This window comes from Miscanthus floridulus, chromosome 11, assembly GCF_019320115.1.
Source record: "Miscanthus floridulus cultivar M001 chromosome 11, ASM1932011v1, whole genome shotgun sequence".
Taxonomy (NCBI): Eukaryota; Viridiplantae; Streptophyta; class Magnoliopsida; order Poales; family Poaceae; genus Miscanthus; species Miscanthus floridulus.
The window spans coordinates 17,795,267-17,813,313 of record NC_089590.1 but is presented as its reverse complement, the minus strand read 5'-3'; the positions used below and the strand labels follow the sequence as shown (position 1 = coordinate 17,813,313).

Genomic DNA, 18,047 nt, shown 5'->3' with positions numbered 1-18,047 from the left:
TAGTCAGTTGGACAGAAGTCTACACGAACAGGAATAAAGTGTGCAGACTTGGTCAAACGGTCTACAATCACCCAAATGGAGTTAAAATTCCTCTGAGTAGTAGGGAGTCCAACAATAAAATCCATACTTATCTCCTCCCATTTCCAACCTGAAATAGAGAGTGGCTGAAGCAATCTAGCTTTTATGTGCACAGCTTTAACTCGACAACAAGTCTCACACCTAGCCACATAAGCGGCTATCTCTTTCTTCATCTTGGTCCACCAAAAATGAGGCTTCAAATCATGATACATTTTGCTACTACTAGGATGAATAGATAATTTAGAGGAATGTGCTTTGGATATGATTTGATTTCTAAGCTCTCTATCCTTTGGGACCACTAACCTATCCTTGAAACACAACACGTCATTCTCATCTACCCGAAAATGCTTGATTTCTTGCTCTTTCATCTTGCGCTTGATGTGGATATGATGTTGTGAAGGACTATAGGATGTAGGAGTTTTGACAAATGGAGGTCACTTTCAATCAAAGAGTGGCAATGAGATTTCTTGCTTAAGGCATCCGCAACGATGTTTGCCTTGCTAGGATGATAGTGCACTAGGAGGTTATAATTTTTGATCAACTCAAGCCATCTTCTCTAATGCATATTCAACTCAGGTTGAGTGAAGATGTACTTAAGACTTTTATGATCAGTGTAGATGTGGCACACATTGCCAAGCAAATAATGTCTCCAGACCTTCAAAGCATGAACGACTACAGCGAGTTCTAAGTCATGTGTAGGATAATTCACCTCATGCTTCCAAAGTTGGTGAGAGGTATAAGCAATGACTCGTCCTTCTTGCATAAGAACACCTCCTAAACCTGTGCCGGATGCATCACAAAACACATCAAAAGGTTTCTCAATGTCCGGCTATGCCAAAACTGGAGCCGAAGTTAGAAGGGTTCGTAGGGTGTGAAAAGCCACATCACACTCGAAAGTCCTGACAAACCTCATGTCTTTTTGCAGCAACCAAGTCATAGGCTTGGCTATTTTAGCGAAATCCAGGATGAAGCGACGATAATAACAGCCAACCCCAAAAAACTCCGAACCTCATGCACCAAGATTGGAGCCTTCTAGTCCAACACTTCTTGCACCTTGGTGGGATCCACCATAATTCCACCATCGGACAACATGTGCCCAAGAAAAGGTACCTCTCGAAGCTAGAATTCACACTTGCTAAACTTTGCATAAAGCTTGTGTTCCCGCAATCTAGTGAGAACCACTCGCAAATGTTCAATGTGATCTTCTTCATTCTTAGAATAGACCAAGATATCATCTATAAATACTACCACAAATTTGTCCAACTCAGGCATAAACACCAAATTCATCAAATACATGAAGTGTGCAGGGGCATTGGTCAATCCAAAAGACATAACAACATACTCATAAAGACTGTATCTTGTAGAGAAGGCAGTTTTTGGAATATCCTTAGGCCAGATTTTGATTTGATGATAACCAGATCACAAATCAATCTTGGAAAAGACTTTTGCTTTAGACAACTGATCAAATAAGATATCTATGCGTGGCAGAGGGTACTTATTCTTGATTGTGACTGCATTCAAAGGCCTATAATCTACACACATGCGCTGTGAGTGATCCTTCTTCTTCACAAAAATAGCCAGACACCCCCACAGAGGCGAACTAGGATGGATAAGGCCTTTCTTTAGAAGTTCATTCAACTGGGTCTTAAGTTTGGCTCGTTCATTGGGAGGCATTCTATAAGGTCTTCTAGATATGGGCGCTGTACCCGGTAGCAACTCTATCTTGAACTCCACATCCCAATTCGGGGGCAATCCGAGCAAATCATCGAGAAAAACATCTAGAAAATCACACACTATAGGGATATCTGCAATAGCCTTTGCTTGCACCGCATTTGCCGCACAAGAGAGATTGATGTCCCTAGGTAGTTGCACTAGAAAACCTTCCTAATTACTAGGGTCTTTGAGCATGACTACTATAGTCAATGTATCAATAAGCACCCATGACTGCTCATCCATTTCATTCCTAGTATCACATCAATACCTAGCCTCGGTAAAACTACCAGATCCACCTGATAACTTCGTCGCTCTATCTCAAGTTGCACACCCCTGACTACTAGCTTTGTTGGGATATTACCACTGGCAACCCTAATACAATAATCCTCATCTACAGTGTATGTTTTCTGTTTAAACTGGATGCAAATGCGGGGCTCATAAAAGAATGGGAAGCACCCAAATCAAATAGTACAACTGCAGGGTGTTGATCAACCAGAAACTTACTAGTAGTGACTAACTCTCTTGAAGGAATATCAGCAATATTAGTGTAGTTCACCTGCCCCTACCGGCCACCTTGGTTGTTATTCTTCTTGGGATAAGGACACTTCTTCGCCTAGTGACCCGACTTGTTGTAGTTCCAGCATGGCATGTTGCTTGGAGGAACATTGGAGCTGTCTTGACTAGTAGTGCCCTTTGGAAGAGCAACTATAAAAGCCTTGCAAAATCCAGTCTTGCCTAGATTCTTCTTCAGTAGTGGGCGAAACTTAGCAACTGATGTCGGAGGATGGAATGGGGCCTTAGATGTGACTGGAGCTTTGGACTGTGAGGCACCCGCCTCGTAGGCTCTCTTGCGATTCTTTGAAGCAGCATAAATAGCATTGTTGTTTTCTTGAGATAAAGCATCACTAACAAACTCATTAAAGGTAGCACACTTACAATTCCCTATAGTCTTCATCAACTTGGGGCTAAGTCCCTGCTTGAAACTAGTGATCTTCTTGGCATCAGTGTCAACAAACTTAGTAGCATACCTTGCAAGGTTATTGAAAGCCTACAAGTATTCATTCAAGCTCTTGTTCCCCTATGTTAGCTTCATAAATTCAGTGTGCTTGATTACCATGAGACTAGGAGGAATATAATTTCCTCTAAAAGTAGACTTGAACTGATCCCAAGTGATTTGGGCGTCAGTGGGCATAGTGGACCGATGATGACTCCACCAAATACCAGCTGGCCCATGCAGTTGGTGAGATGCATACTCAGTCTTCAACACCTCAATCAAGCGAAGCAGACAGAATTTCTGCTCGAGAGTGTTCAACCACTCATCAGCTTGGAGGGGCTCCTCAGCCTCCTTGAAGATCGATGGTTTAGTGTCAAGGAAATCTTTAAAGTCACTATACTGATTTGGTTCAGGTCCTTGGCGTGCACCACGGCCATCATGATTTGCAATCGTGCGGAGAGCATTTGCCATAGTGCGCTGTCCTTCAACCAGTATTGCCATCAATTCCACTGGTGTGGGTAGTGGTGGTAGTGGGGGATCATCATCATCACCAGCCACACCAGTAGCATGAGTGCGTGGCATCTGCAACAATGCGCAACCAGCAATTATTGGTGATGTTAGAATATTGGAGAGGAATAATGTAGTTACGCCAAACTGAATTTATTGGAGATAATGTAAAATTCATGCAATAAAACAGAGGTAATAATTTATTCTCCAATCACCACATCATCAATAAATTATGAGCTCCATTCATAGTGCATTCCAACATGACAAGTTTTAAAATTCACCAACTAAGATAAGCATCCCAAAGGGAGCAGATTAAGGTACATTACATGCCACGTCCGAATTAAAAGGTACTTCCAACATCTGCCCTAGTATAGAGTCCATTACATAATGGCAACAAAAGCTTAAACTAGTGAGACTTGCTAGCTAACTACTAGTTGAAGTGGTCACTGTCCACATCGGAGACGCCCTAGACTTCTTCAGGGTCATCCTCTTCCTCTTCATTTGCAGGTTCAGCTGCATTGACATTCATCTGCATGTCCTCTTCTTCTTCATCGGCCTTAATCACTTGAGGTCCACCCACATTAGGATACCTTGGAATGGGCTGAGGAATAGGAAATAGGTGATTGTTTAGGTGATGGTATTCAACCTGAAGCTCCTCTAGCTGCTCTTAGAGTGCATTCTCCCTTTGAAAAGCATTGTGGTTAGCCATGATCCATCCTTGATGCCTTTCTTCTACCAACTCCAAGGCTGCATCTCTATGATGGGTCACACGGTCCAACTCCTATACTGCCTCATCTCTCTCTATGGTGAGGTTCATAAGCTGGTTATGAAGCTCATCTCTCTCACGTGCTGCTTGCCCCCACTGTTGCAGGTGATAATTTGCAATGCCCCAAATCTCATCTACCTCCAGCTGAGCTTGCCCACATGCTTCCACCCTACGGTGACACTTGCGAGCACGCAACCTAAACTTATGCTGGGCTGCCATTGCCTTGCCAGCTTCTTCTAATACACTAGAGAGGGTGTCCTGCCTGACTCGACAAAGCTTCAAAGCATCCATCATAGCACTCATTTCCACATTATCGCTCTGAACACGTTCACCACGACCTCGAACCAAGGCATGGCTAGCTTCTTGAGTCCACTCAACATCTGTAGGAGCCACTTAGGGAATGGATGTAGCTGGTCCCCCCACCAATTCATCTCCAAAACTCTATGCTATGTCCATAAGCACATCAAGAGTAGCAACTTACGTGGCTTCCCATGGGCTTTGCCCATCAGACTCGGTGCTCCACCCACGCCACAGCGGTCTCATGGGGTTCTGCGGCACCACCAAGGCCACATTGTACCATGGCACATCACCAAATGGCACTGTCTGCACCCATGTATAACGGGGCGCCTCTAGGTACCCAACTAAGCTTAGCACCCTCCAGAGCAAGGTAGGCATACCAAACTAGTCCAAAAAGGTACTGCTATAAGGAGGAAACACGGGCGTGACCATCTATATCAAAAGGGATGCAACTCTCATGAGAGGATTATTTTTCAAGGTAGGCATAAGTAAGTTATAAGGGAGGGAGTAATGCAATATGAGTGACATGAGTGAATATGATGCATGCATGTTTCGTATGTCCTCACAAACCTAAGAAAAGTTAAGTTCTAGCGGAATATACGGTGGCATACACACGTTCTCTCAGATAGCGGTAACTAGTCGATCTACATGGTGCATTGTTAGCGTACCTGCAGAAAATTTCATTATAGCCCAACCCAACAAGATATAATGCTCACAATGAAAGTAGTAAACTAAGATACTCTCCATATATATATCCCCGGATATATATACTTTGGTATCCAAAACTACATGACAGATATACCCACAATTAAGTACCTTCATATGTATATGTATGCAACATGTAAATATTCCAGTAACCACAACTAACTCTCCCCTAAACCGACAGTTGGATGGTCATGCTCTCACAACTCACACTTACCTTGGCATAGAGGCAATTGATCCATACATTACCATTCAAGCGAATGGCACCCATGCAATAGCATGCCGCATGGATGACGAAATAGAAACAACCACTTTCCCCCAAGTTAGTAATTATATAAGCCACCTAAAAGTCCTTATGTGGGCTATAAGGGATGTGATCACCAGCACACTATAACATTTTAGATTTCGAAACACTTATATATAACTATAGGTTGGAAAACTATTTTTGCAACAAAAGCTTCTGTTTTTAAATACCCGTATGACATGTTTAGTGTTGAATCTAGCTCCGATGCCAGCTATAGCAGAACCATCCAATTTATAAGTGCACAAGTACAAAAATGATCGCCAAAGCGATCAAATTCTCGCACTTGAGCCCATATAAACCCGGTAGTCAACTGAAAACCATGAAGGATTTCAAACCAACTTGCATACAACCAAGATCGTAGTAATTCAACATAACACATCACACGTTACAATATTTCACCAACAGTTCACAGATAGATTACAACACATCAGAGTCATAGTTATTACAAACCAAGTCTTGTAAAGTAGCAGAAGTAAATAGTTTAACTCACACACATGAGTTCAAATACAAGTACCAGCTTGCCGATCACATCCCACAAAAGCATTCGGATAAGATAAATAGAGATCATGCCTGTGATCTAGTCTTCGTCACCCACTGGGTGGTGACAGTACTTATAGAAGCCCTGATAAAGATGGTCATCTACAACAAGAGGGAATAAACCCTGAGTACGAGAATGTACTCAGCTAGACTTACCCGTCGGAAACCAAAAATAATTGACACCAAGGATCATGCATAGCTTAATTTAGTGGATCTGGCTGACACTTTCTTTTTGCGGAAAAGCATAAGTAATAATGATCAACTCTTAACCTAAGCTAGTAGTGACTTTTAGCCATTAACATGTCATTTATATTAGCACCTGTACTAAGCAATCACTTGATTAAGATGCAAACATTATTAACCATAGCAGGTATAAACTGTGGAAACATTATCATCATCCTCCATTTAACCGTAACGTGAAATTAAGTGAATCTACGTTGCCGCTGCTGAGTCAAGTTCTCACTATCCAGGAGAGATGGTGACTCGAATCGATTTCTATCTAGCTAGAGGCGTATTCCTAACACAAACCCTGCTTCCTCCATCAGGGTCGCAATCAAGTCACCTTTGGTACAACTTTGGAGTCGTGGGTCTAGACAATGCCACATTCTCAAGGGTGACACTCTGCCAGGAAGTGCATGAGTTTTAAACACCTGACCCCTTGGACTCATGCCAATGTCCCCAAGCACATCCTTACTTCCTCCAGAATGTGCACGTCCCCCTGGTTCTTGGCCTGAGTCGAACTACTAGGGTTCATGGTTAGAGTGACTTATCCGGCCAGCTAAGTGTTAGGCTACGTTCAACATGACATGAGGACGTACACTGTATCAGTCCTTAAATGACACAGATGGAGTCACTATGTCTCACCCTACACAAGACTCCACTCGATCTTAATTCATTATTAACATGGTTCTTTTCCATGATAGCAAATATAGCCAACCATGACCCACCTCATCCTAAAGCTCACAGGTGATAGGAAATCACCCAACTTCTACTGCACTAAGCATGGCTAAGCATTTAACCCATTGCTGAACTTAAATAGGATTCAAGTGCAATATCTGGACAAGGATAGATATATAATGCAACAATTGGTTCCAACCAGTTCCTATACTTAATGCATTAGCAACAATAAAAGATACTCAAGATATTTGTAAAAACATGGGAGACTTAATATGCTTCGGGGCTTGCCTTTCAGGAAAGAGGATGGGTGGTGGTCAGGGCACTCGGGCAACTCCTCCTCGGTGGCTGCTTCGTCGGTTGCCTGAACCTCGGGCTCCTCCTCCTGGCTCGCTCCCTCGAACTCTAGAGCGTCACTCCCTCCGGCACACCTATTGCATGTATGTGCAAGATAAATATCATGGATGTACATGAACGAAGTTAGGGATGCTCGGGGAATGCACATGCTACTATAGTACACATATTCTAACTTGCGCTCTATTCAAATCACTTTAACTAACCAAGTTTAGACAACCTAATACACAATTGCTCATCTTCAGTTAAGGACCTAGCACCTGCACCTAAGCATTTTCTCAAGTTAGCCTAACACCTAAACAATCAACAAGAACGATGCTACAAATCATTCACACCATCATTCATATTTCAGCAAAACTAGGAATATACCGTAGCATAGTAAATTTACCATAACTGAAGATTTACAACTCTAAATGACATGCAACAAGACAATTTGGAAAGCTTATGAAATTCCTAAAATTCATTTTCAGACCTCAAGGCATGATTGCAAAGTTTAGCAGGTCGAATTTACATAAACACATAATTAGGTCTAAACAAGATAGAGAGCAAGCAAAGCTGTGATCCAACTTGAAACGACTGTAACTCCTAAACTATTGGGCCAAATGCCACCAAATTTTAACAGGAGCTAGATACATAAGTTATCTACAACTTTTGTATTCAAGGGCTTTGTCAAGTTCCCAGAACTGTCCTAGAAAGACATAATGCAAAAAAATAATTATTAACTTATGTTGCAAACAGATAAATAGACAAAACCAACTTTACTAACTCATCACACATATAAAAGGAACACCAAAAAGTAAGGTGTTCACCACCAATTCATTTTTTATGCCTTTCTTAATTTATTTAATTATTGAAGAGGAATAATAAACATGTATGAAAACTGCACCATTTAATTCACAAAAATTACAGTAGGTACTCCATACTCCAAGTAGGCTACTATAAAAATTTCACCCAAAGTTACCCATAGAAACATTCTACACAAAAATAACAAGGCAACGAGGCTGATTTTGGCCTAAATTAGAAACCCTATTGAAAAGTGTTAAACAACAAATTTCATATTTTTCTTAGCATCCTAAAGGAACCAGGACAACCTCCAATAAATTTCATGGGCATTGGGTTCATAGATTAATTATTAAAATTCACCCAAGGATCATCTAATGATTAAAGGGAAATTAATAACTCAAAAACTATTCACGCAATAACTCTGAAATTTGTACCGGAGCTTCTACCTATAAAAAAGAGATTACCATCCAAATTTCATAATTTTTGGATCACTGGAACTCTAGATATGAGTTAAGCAAGTTTGCATCCATTTAAAAACACATTTCAAGTTATAATTTAATTCTTCCAGAAACCTTACTACAAGTGTCATGTTATATTTTTACTAAATACTACACTTCACCAAAATCCTAACAAAATTGGATCCACCCAATTTGGATCTACAAAACTCCAGTTATGAATTTTACAAAATAGCATCAAAATCTGCATTTAAATCCCCAAAAACCTAAATATGGTTCACTAACGCGCGGGACCCGCGGGGTCAACGGTCCCACTGGCCAGAGGGAGTAGAGTAGAGGAGCGGCAGTTGACCCATGCTTGCTCGCCGGCGGTGAGGACTTCAGCGAGGCCAAGGGCACCGGTGTGCTTGCCTCGACGAGACGCACCTAACTATGCCCTCCCCTCAACCGCTACCGAGCTCTAGCTAGGACGACGGCGTGCATGGCGGAGGACGGAGGGAATCTAATGGTGCTTCAGTGAGGTATGGCCAGGTAGGGCACAACTAAGCTTGGTACGAGCTTCAAGGGCTTGCAGGGAAATTGATGGAGGGTAGAAAAGGGAGTGAGAGGGCTCCGATGGTGGTCGGCCACAACGAGCTCCAACTCCGATGAGGTCCGGACGGTGACAGGAATGACAATGCGGCCTCAACCGAGGTCGGGTGACTACACAGAGATGATGACATGATAGAGGAGCTCAATGCAGGGCTATGGGCGAGATGGAGCGAGGTGAGACGTGGCGGCGAGCGTGCGAGAGCTCGATGGAACTCTCGGCGGCCATGGCACCCCACCGTGGGGAAGAAGAAATGTGGCCTCTACCTTGACTTTCTAGCTCAATGGTGAGGTGGACAAGCTAATGGAGACTACTATGGAGTTGTGGGTTAGCTAGAGCGAGCAATGACATGACGGCGAGGGTGCACGGCTCGACGGAGCAATGGCGACGGTGGCAGCTCCGCTTTCTTGGTGCCTCAGACACGCACGAGAGGGAGAGAGTGAATGAGAGCGAGTGGGAGGGCAGATGGATGCGGCCTCCTACGGTCGACAGCAGTAGCGGCGCCAGGCCAGCCACGGTGCATGGCGGCCATGCAGTGATAGCGGCCTGCGGGCGGTCGGCCACTGCGCCGGTCTGAATTTTTTTGATTCAGTGTTCATTGGTGCTGACTAACAAAGCAAGTTCCTTGCCCCATAACTCCTAAACTGTGATGATCTAGCTCATGGCGTAGTTGACAAAGTTGGAGATCTAAGTGAGGACTACAACTTTGATAATTGGAGCTAGAGCTGGTTCGGCCTGATAGGGAGATATAGGGCTCCAAACATCGACACATGAAACTAAAAACCAGTTCTCAGACTTAGAAAATTTCTAAGTCTCCAACTAGGCCCCAAAACTAACTTATGGGCCCTTTTTGAGCATGTTCTGCACATTTTCATGAGATGGTCATAAAATAACTTTTGTTCCTTATAAAATTTCCTACAACTTTGCTTAAAGGTGCATAGCCATGCAAATAATCTAAGTTGTACTTTTGAAATAGTCAAACAAAAGAGCTCTAGGGGTCAACATAAGTCAAACTATTACTTGGAAGCATAATTAGGCAATATGGTCAACATGGACATTGTTCCTAATGACATTCTAAGTGTAGCTAAGTTATTTAAGAGGACATTTGACATGCATTTGCATAGACCACACATGAGCACACACAAATGCTAGCATAAAACCAAGCAATTCAAATAGAAATACACACGAAATGATAACATGCATCATGGTATGATTCTTATGAATGAGATGATGATGCACATGCTCATGTGATGCAAGTGTTTTAGTGCAACCATAACACTGAGGTGTTACAATAGTGATGACTCTAGTGATAATGATAAGAAATCTATCAAGAAAGCACTAGCAAGCATCGCCATCAACAACAAGCCCTCCATCTTCGACACTCCTTCGACATGCCTCATGGCAAAATCTACCAAGGTAAAATATGATGTGAGTGATGATGATGAATGTGAAAGTGATGCTTGTAGGAGTGATGATGATGATGAGGAGTACTCCAAGGAGGAGCTCATGGACATGTGTGAGCAAGTGCATACTTGCTTTGAGATGAAGAGAAAGGAGTGCAAGGAATTGAACAAGAAAGTTAAATTTCTTGAGCAATCCCTTGATGAGCTCAATGCCACTCATGAGAGGCTAATGGAAGCCCATGAGAAGCTTGGCAAAGCTCACTCTAAGCTTGAGAAAGCTCACTCCTCTCTCATCAAGCAAGTCAAAGAGGAAGCCAAGAAGGAGCAAGTGATTGTATCATGTGATGTGGGACTAACATGTGATCTTATTGATGAATCTTTTTATAAGCCCATTATAGTTGCTCCCACTAACACTTCTTGTAGCACTACTACTTCTACTTCACCTTTGAGTGATGGTCTCACTTGTGATGCCTCATTAATGGTGAAAAATGAGACCCTTAAGAAGGAGGTGAATAAGCTCACTCGTGCCTTAGGCAATGCCTATGGTGGAGATGCCCGCTTGCTAAAGTGCTTGGGTAGCCAAAGGTTTTCTCTCAACAAAGAGGAATTAGGCTATACCCCCAAGAAAGGCAAAGCGGTCTTTGTCACTTCCAAAGTTGACTTTGTGAAGGGCAATGGTTGGTTTTGCAATAGATGCAAGCAAGTTAGGCATGTAGAGCAATATTGCAAGATCAACAAGAACAAGCTACCTATTGTATCCTCAATTAAATTTGATTCTTGTTATATGCTTGTTAAGGGTGCTAATGGTGTGAAGGCTAAGTTCATTGGTACACAATTGTGGGCTCAAAGAAGAAGGCCATTTGGGTACCAAAGACCTTGGTAACTAACCTTCAAGGACCCAAGCAAGTTTGAGTACCTAAAAAGAATTGATCTTCTTTTATAGGTCAATTATAAAGCCAGAGGAAGGCATTGGGTGCTTGATAGTGGGTGCACACAACACATGACTAGTGATCCAAGAATGTTCAATTCAATCAATGAAAACAAGAGCAATGGGATTGATAGTATCACATTTGGTGATAATGGCAAAGGCAAGGTCAAAGGGCTTGGTAAGATTGCAATATCGAATGACTTGAGCATTTCCAATGTGCTACTAGTAGAGAGCTTGAACTTCAACCTTTTGTCGGTAGCTCAATTGTGTGATCTTGGTTTCAAGTGCATATTTGGTGTGGATGATGTAGAGATTATAAGTGTAGATGGCTCTAACTTGATATTCAAAGGATTTAGATATGAAAATTTATACTTGGTTGATTTCAATGCTAGAGAAGCTCCATTGACAACATGTTTGATCACTAAGTCTAGCATGGGTTGGTTATGGCATAGAAGGCTTGGTCATGTTAGAATGAAATAGTTGAATAAGTTGATTAAGCATAACTTAGTTAGAGGCTTGAAAGATGTCACATTTGAGAAGGATAAGCTATGTAGTGCATGTTAAGCTAGAAAACAAGTTGGTAACACACATCCTAAGAAGAGCATGATGAGCACATCTAAGGCATTTGAGTTGATGCACATGGACTTGTTTGGACCAACCACATACACAAGCATTGGTGGAAACAAATATGGATTTGTGATTGTGGATGATTTCACTAGATACACATGGGTATTCTTTCTTGTTGACAAGAGTGATGTGTTTGCAACATTCAAATCATTTGTCAAGGGCATTCACAATGAGTTTGAAACAACCATCAAGAAAGTTAGAAGTGACAATGGTAGTGAATTCAAGATCACTAGAATTGATGAGTTGTGTGATGAATTTGGAATTAGACATCAGTTCTCAGCCAAGTACACTCCTCAATCAAATGGCTTAGTTGAAAGGAAGAATAGAATTTTGATTGACATGGCAAGATCAATGCTGAGTGAGTATAATGTGAGTCATTCATTTTGGGCCGAAGCAATCAACATAGCTTGCTATTATAGCAACCGTCTCTATTGTCACCCCATGATGGAAAAGACACCTTATGAGCTTTTGAATGGAAGAAAGCCCAACATAGCATACTTTTGGGGTTTTGGTTGTAAATACTACATATTGAAGAAAGGCACTAGATTGAGTAAGTTTGAAAAGAAATGTGATGAAGGTTTCTTGCTTGGTTACTCCACTACTAGCAAGGCTTATAGAGTTTGGAATTTGGCTATTGGTACTCTTGAGGAGGTTCATGATGTGGAGTTTGATGAAACAAATGGTTCCCAAGAGGAAGATGAGAATCTAGATGATGTAAGAGGCACTCAATTGGTCAATGCAATGAAGAACATGGACATTGGTGATATAAGGCCTAGAGAGGTGATTGATGTTGAAGATGACAAGAATCAAGTGCTCTCTAACTCAAATGTGCAAGCTAGTGGTTCTCATGATCAAGTTCAAGCAATAACTAGTGATGACAAAGTGCAAGATCAACGACAAGTGGCTAGTTCATCATCTCAACCAAGTGATCTATCAAATGCAAGCAATCAAGTGCAAGTGCTTCAACCAACCAATATTGCAAGAGATCATCCCTTGGACACTATCATTGGTGATATTTCAAGAGGTGTGCAAACTAGATCAAGATTGGCTTCATTTTGTGAGCATTTCTCATTTGTGTCATCCATTGAACCTAACAAGATAGATGAAGCTTTGAAGGATGTTGATTGGGTCAATGCTATGCATGAAGAGCTAAACAACTTCACAAGAAACCAAGTATGGGAGTTAGTTGAGAGGCCTAAGGATCATAATGTGATAGGAACCAAGTGGGTCTTTCGGAACAAGCAAGATCAAGATGGGATAGTAATAAGGAACAAAGCAAGATTAGTGGCTCAAGGTTACACTCAAGTTGAAGGTCTTGACTTTGGAGAAACATATGCTCCGATTGCAAGATTGGAAGCAATTAGGATCTTGTTAGCCTATGCTTGTGCCCACAACATCAAGTTGTACCAAATGGATGTGAAGAGTGCATTTCTCAATGGGTACATCAATGAGCTTGTATATGTTGAGCAACCTCCTAGTTTTGAAGATGAAAAGAAGTCCAACCATGTTTACAAGTTGAGAAAGGCTTTGTATGGATTGAAACAAGCACCAAGAGCATAGTATGAGAGATTGAGGGATTTCCTACTCTCTAAGGGATTCAAAATGGGAAAGGTTGACACCCTCTCTTCACTAAGAAGCTTAGAAATAACTTGTTTGTAATGCAAATCTATGTTGATAATATCATATTTGGGTCAACAAATCAAAAGTTTTGTGAAGAGTTTGGCAAGATGATGGCAAGTGAGTTTGATATGTCCATGATTGGAGAGCTTAGTTACTTCCTTGGTCTTCAAATCAAGCAAATGAAGAATGACACATTTGTGAGTCAAGGTAAGTACATCAAGGACATGCTCAAGAAGTTTGGAATGGATGATGCTAAAGCTATTAGTATACCAATGGGAACAAGTGGAAGCTTGGATAGTGATGCTAGTGGCAACATGGTGGATCAAAAGATATATCAGTCTATGATTGAAAGCCTACTCTATGTGACCGCATCAAGGCCGGATATGATGTTTAGTGTATGTATGTGTGCTAGATTTCAAGCCTCACCAAGAGAAAGTCATTTGAAGGCAACAAAGAGAATATTGAGGTACTTGAAGCATACACAAAATGTTGGATTGTGGTATCCCATAGGAGCAAGATTCGAGTTGATTGGATATTCAGACTCTGATTATGTGGGATGCAAAGTTGAGAGAAAGAGCACATCAGGCATATGTCAACTATTAGGAAGATCACTTGTGTCTTGGTCATCAAAGAAACAAAATAGTGTAGCACTTTCAACCGCCGAAGCGGAGTACATTTTGGCTGGTAGTTGTTGTGCTCAATTACTTTGGATGAAGGCTACTTTGAGTGATTTTGGAATCAAATTCAAGCAAGTACCATTGCTATGTGACAATGAGAGTGCCATAAAGCTTACCAACAACCTGGTTCAACATTCAAGAACAAAGCATATTGATGTCCGCCATCATTTCATAAGAGATCACCAACAAAAAGGGAACATTTGCATTGAGAGTGTGGGCACCGAAGATCAACTTGCCGATATCTTCACCAAGCCACTTGATGAGAAGAGGTTTTGCAAGCTAAGGAATGAATTGAACATACTTGACTTCTCCAATATGTGTTGATGCACCCCCCATTATATGACATGCCTCTCCTTTGAGCAAAGCAAGGTAAAGTTGATCGACATGCCATCCATCTATTGCTAAGGACTTGTTTAGTGCATCTAGTCATTCCTATCATGCCCTAGGCTCATTCATTAAAATCAATTGAATTTGATGCTTGTATGGTACCACTATTGCTTGTATGTTTAAAATGATCTAGTGGTAGCATATGACATGTTTGTGGGCTTGTAAACCTAGTGTTTGATCTAGAAAATAAGCTACAAGTGTTTAACTCAACATGGTACAAGATAACCCTTATTTGGAGGTGTGAAGAAGCTTGTCCTTGGATCAAACCAAGTTAAATATCTTTTGCAAGTAATCTAGATTGAACCAAATTGGGAAAATGATCCTCTTTTCACATGGTTTCACCCCAACCTATCTATAATTTGAGCTCACCTTTTGTGCTAATTGTTGACAAAGGGGGAGAAATTCACAAAGATAGTAAGATAGAAGGAGCAAACAAATGAAACATTGACATTGTAAGGGGATCATAAACAAAAAAAGCACACAAGTAGGGAGAGCAAGCTCATAAACTTGTATGTTGCATTTAAATGTGCATTTCATATATTTGCTTGCATGGCACAAGTTCTAAATTTCAATATCCATGCTTGTGTGGTGTATGCTAGTTATATGCTTGAATGCTAAAATGAAAAACTAGCATTGCATAGGCTAAAGTAACTAGACTTATGTTCATTTTATAAAAACTAGACCCTTGCTTATAATGTTGATCTCATGGGGTATTCTAGTTTTTTTGTGTATGTATAGTTACTAATGGTGCTAAGGATGGTATATTGGTGCACTCCAATTGGTATCACGCTTCAAAGGTCCATCTCTTATACCTTAGCATCATATGGTAGAAATTGTCTCCTATATTTCCTATCTAAGCATATGTGCAAGCTACAATCCAAACTCTTAGCACATATGTAGGGGGAGCAATTGCTACCATTTGGAGTTCATGAAACTTGTCCATATTCTTTTACACATGGTAAATATGCTTGGGCAAGCAACGTGGATTCAATTAAATCTCAATTCATATCTTTGTGTAAGGGTTGTCATCAATTACCAAAAAGGGGGAGATTGAAAGCTCTAGTTTGGTTTTGGTTAATTGATGAAACCCTAAGAGCTAACCTAGTTTATCAAAGTGATTATGAGATAGGTAGCACTACTCTAAGTGATGAAGCAATGGCGAAGATCATGACAATGGTGATGGCATGGTGATGATCAAATGCTTGAACTTGAAAAGAAGAAAGAGAAAAATAAAAGGCTCAAGGCAAAGGTATAAATGGTAGGAGCCATTTTGTTTCAGTGATCAAGACACTTAGCGAGTGTGGTCACATTTAGGTTAGATAGCCATACTATTAAGAGGGGTGAAACTCGTATTGAAATATGGTTATCAAAGTACCACTAGATGCTCTAACTCATTGCATATGCATTTAAGATCTAGTGGAGTGCTAACACCCTTGAAAGTATTTGTGAAAGTATGCTAACACATGTGCACAAGGTGATACACTTGGTGGTTGGCACGTTTAAGCAAGGGTTAGAAACTTCATCGGCGGAGTGTCCACCCATAGAATATGGATAGTCTGATGGTGCCACCAGCGCCCTATACAGAAAAGACAGGGGTTCACAGAGTGACCAGACACTGGTGGCACGGTGACCAAACGCTGGGGTCCTGAGTCCGGTCAGTAGCAGCAGTGAGCACGCGTCTCGGTCTTGTGACCGAACACTGACATGAAGAGTGACTAGACGCTAGCAGGGTGCGTCCGGTCAGTGCTGACATACGCTGACGTGAGGTGCACAGAGGAAACATTGAGTGACCGGACACTGGGTGTGTCTGGTCGAGCATGACCAGACTCGTCTGGTCATGAAATTTCATGTTTGGAACCTTACTAGAAACGATCGGATGCTGGGGTCCTATGTCCGGTCACTTTCTAACTGACGCATCCGGTCATCTCTTGACCGTTGAAATTAGGCGATCGACGTTTGAAGCCGATGACACATGGCAAGCATCGGGCGACCGGATGCTAGGGTCCTACATCCAGTCAAACTGACCGGAGAGTCTAGTCACCCCGAGTTGTGCCTAGTGAAGGGGTACAATGGCTCTATTTCATGGGGGCTTCTATTTAAGCCCCATGGCTAGCTCAAGCTCACCCTCTTGGACATTTGCATTGACATAGCAACCTTGTGAGCTTAGCTAAAGCCCTCCCACTCATCTTCATCATTGTTTCATCATCATTGTGAGATTGGGAGAGAATCCAAGTGCATTGCATCTAGTGGCACTTGGCATTCGTGTTTTGCTGTGGGATTCACTTGTTACTCTTGGTGGTTGCTGCCACCTAGACAGCTTGGAGCAATGAGGATCATTGAGCGGAGGTTGGTGATTGCCTCCGGCTCTGATTGTGGTGATTGTGAGGGATCTTGTGCCTTCCTCGATGGAGAGCCGAAAGGTAACTCTAGTGGATTGCTCGTGTCATTGAGTTACCTCACTTGTGGGTAGGTTCTTGCGGTATCCAATTGTGTGGACAAGGTTCATGCAACACCTCTTAGCCGCTGAACCACCAAGTGTTGGTCAACACAACGGGGACTAGCATGCCAGCAAGCACGTGAACCTCAGGAGAAAAATTGTTGTCTCTTGCCCTTTGGTATTCTCCCGGTGATTGATTTAGTATTCATCTTGTAATTGGTTCACTCTCTACACGGTGGTATAATCACCCTACTCACTCATTTATATTCTTGCAAATTAGTTGTGGCAAGCTCTTTAGTGTAATTAGAATTGAGAGCTTGCTTTGTTATTTTAAGTTCATCTAGTGGAGCTCTTTAGAGTAGCAAGATTGAGAGCTCTTAGTGAGTAGTAACATTGCAAGTTGTGTGCCTAGTAATCATTGCAGCTAGAATTGTTGGATAGGTGGCTTGTAACCCTTGTAGAGCTAGAGCAAGTTTGCATTTCGCTATTTGTCATACTAATCAAATTACTCTAGTTGATTTGTAGATTTTAAATAGGCTATTCACCCCCTCTAGCCATATTAGGACCTTTTAGAAGGCGAAGCAATGGTTCTATGCCAATAAAGATAGAAACACTACATGGGATAAAACTGCTCCACTGCCTTCCTAGCAAAGTTCTTTCCCATAAATAAGACCAATGCTCTGCGTGGAAGAATTTCAAGCTTTCAGCAGCAACATGATGAATTTATCCCTGAGGCATAGGAACACTTCTAAGACTACATTTCAGAATGTCCTCATCACAGGATGGAGAATTGGCTACTCATGTAGACTTTTTACCATGGGTTGACCAATAGTACCTGTGAGAACATCGATGCTGCTGCTGGAGGTGCTTTCCTATCACTCACAATCCCAGGAACAATAGCTCTCATAGAGAAGATGGCCTCCAACCAAGGTTGGAATGAAGAACATTTTTAGACCCACAAGAGAGGTGGAGGAATGCATCAACTCAAGGAGGTA

The 18,047-nt window shown here is 41.8% G+C and overlaps 1 non-coding gene across 1 annotated transcript; it reads right to left on the bottom strand.

The window, feature by feature from the left end:
- Positions 1-17,727: 17,727 nt before the first annotated feature.
- Positions 17,728-17,836, bottom strand: LOC136494994 (small nucleolar RNA R71). Its single transcript, XR_010768786.1, has one exon. It is a non-coding gene; the product is annotated as a small nucleolar RNA R71 (small nucleolar RNA).
- Positions 17,837-18,047: the final 211 nt, after the last annotated feature.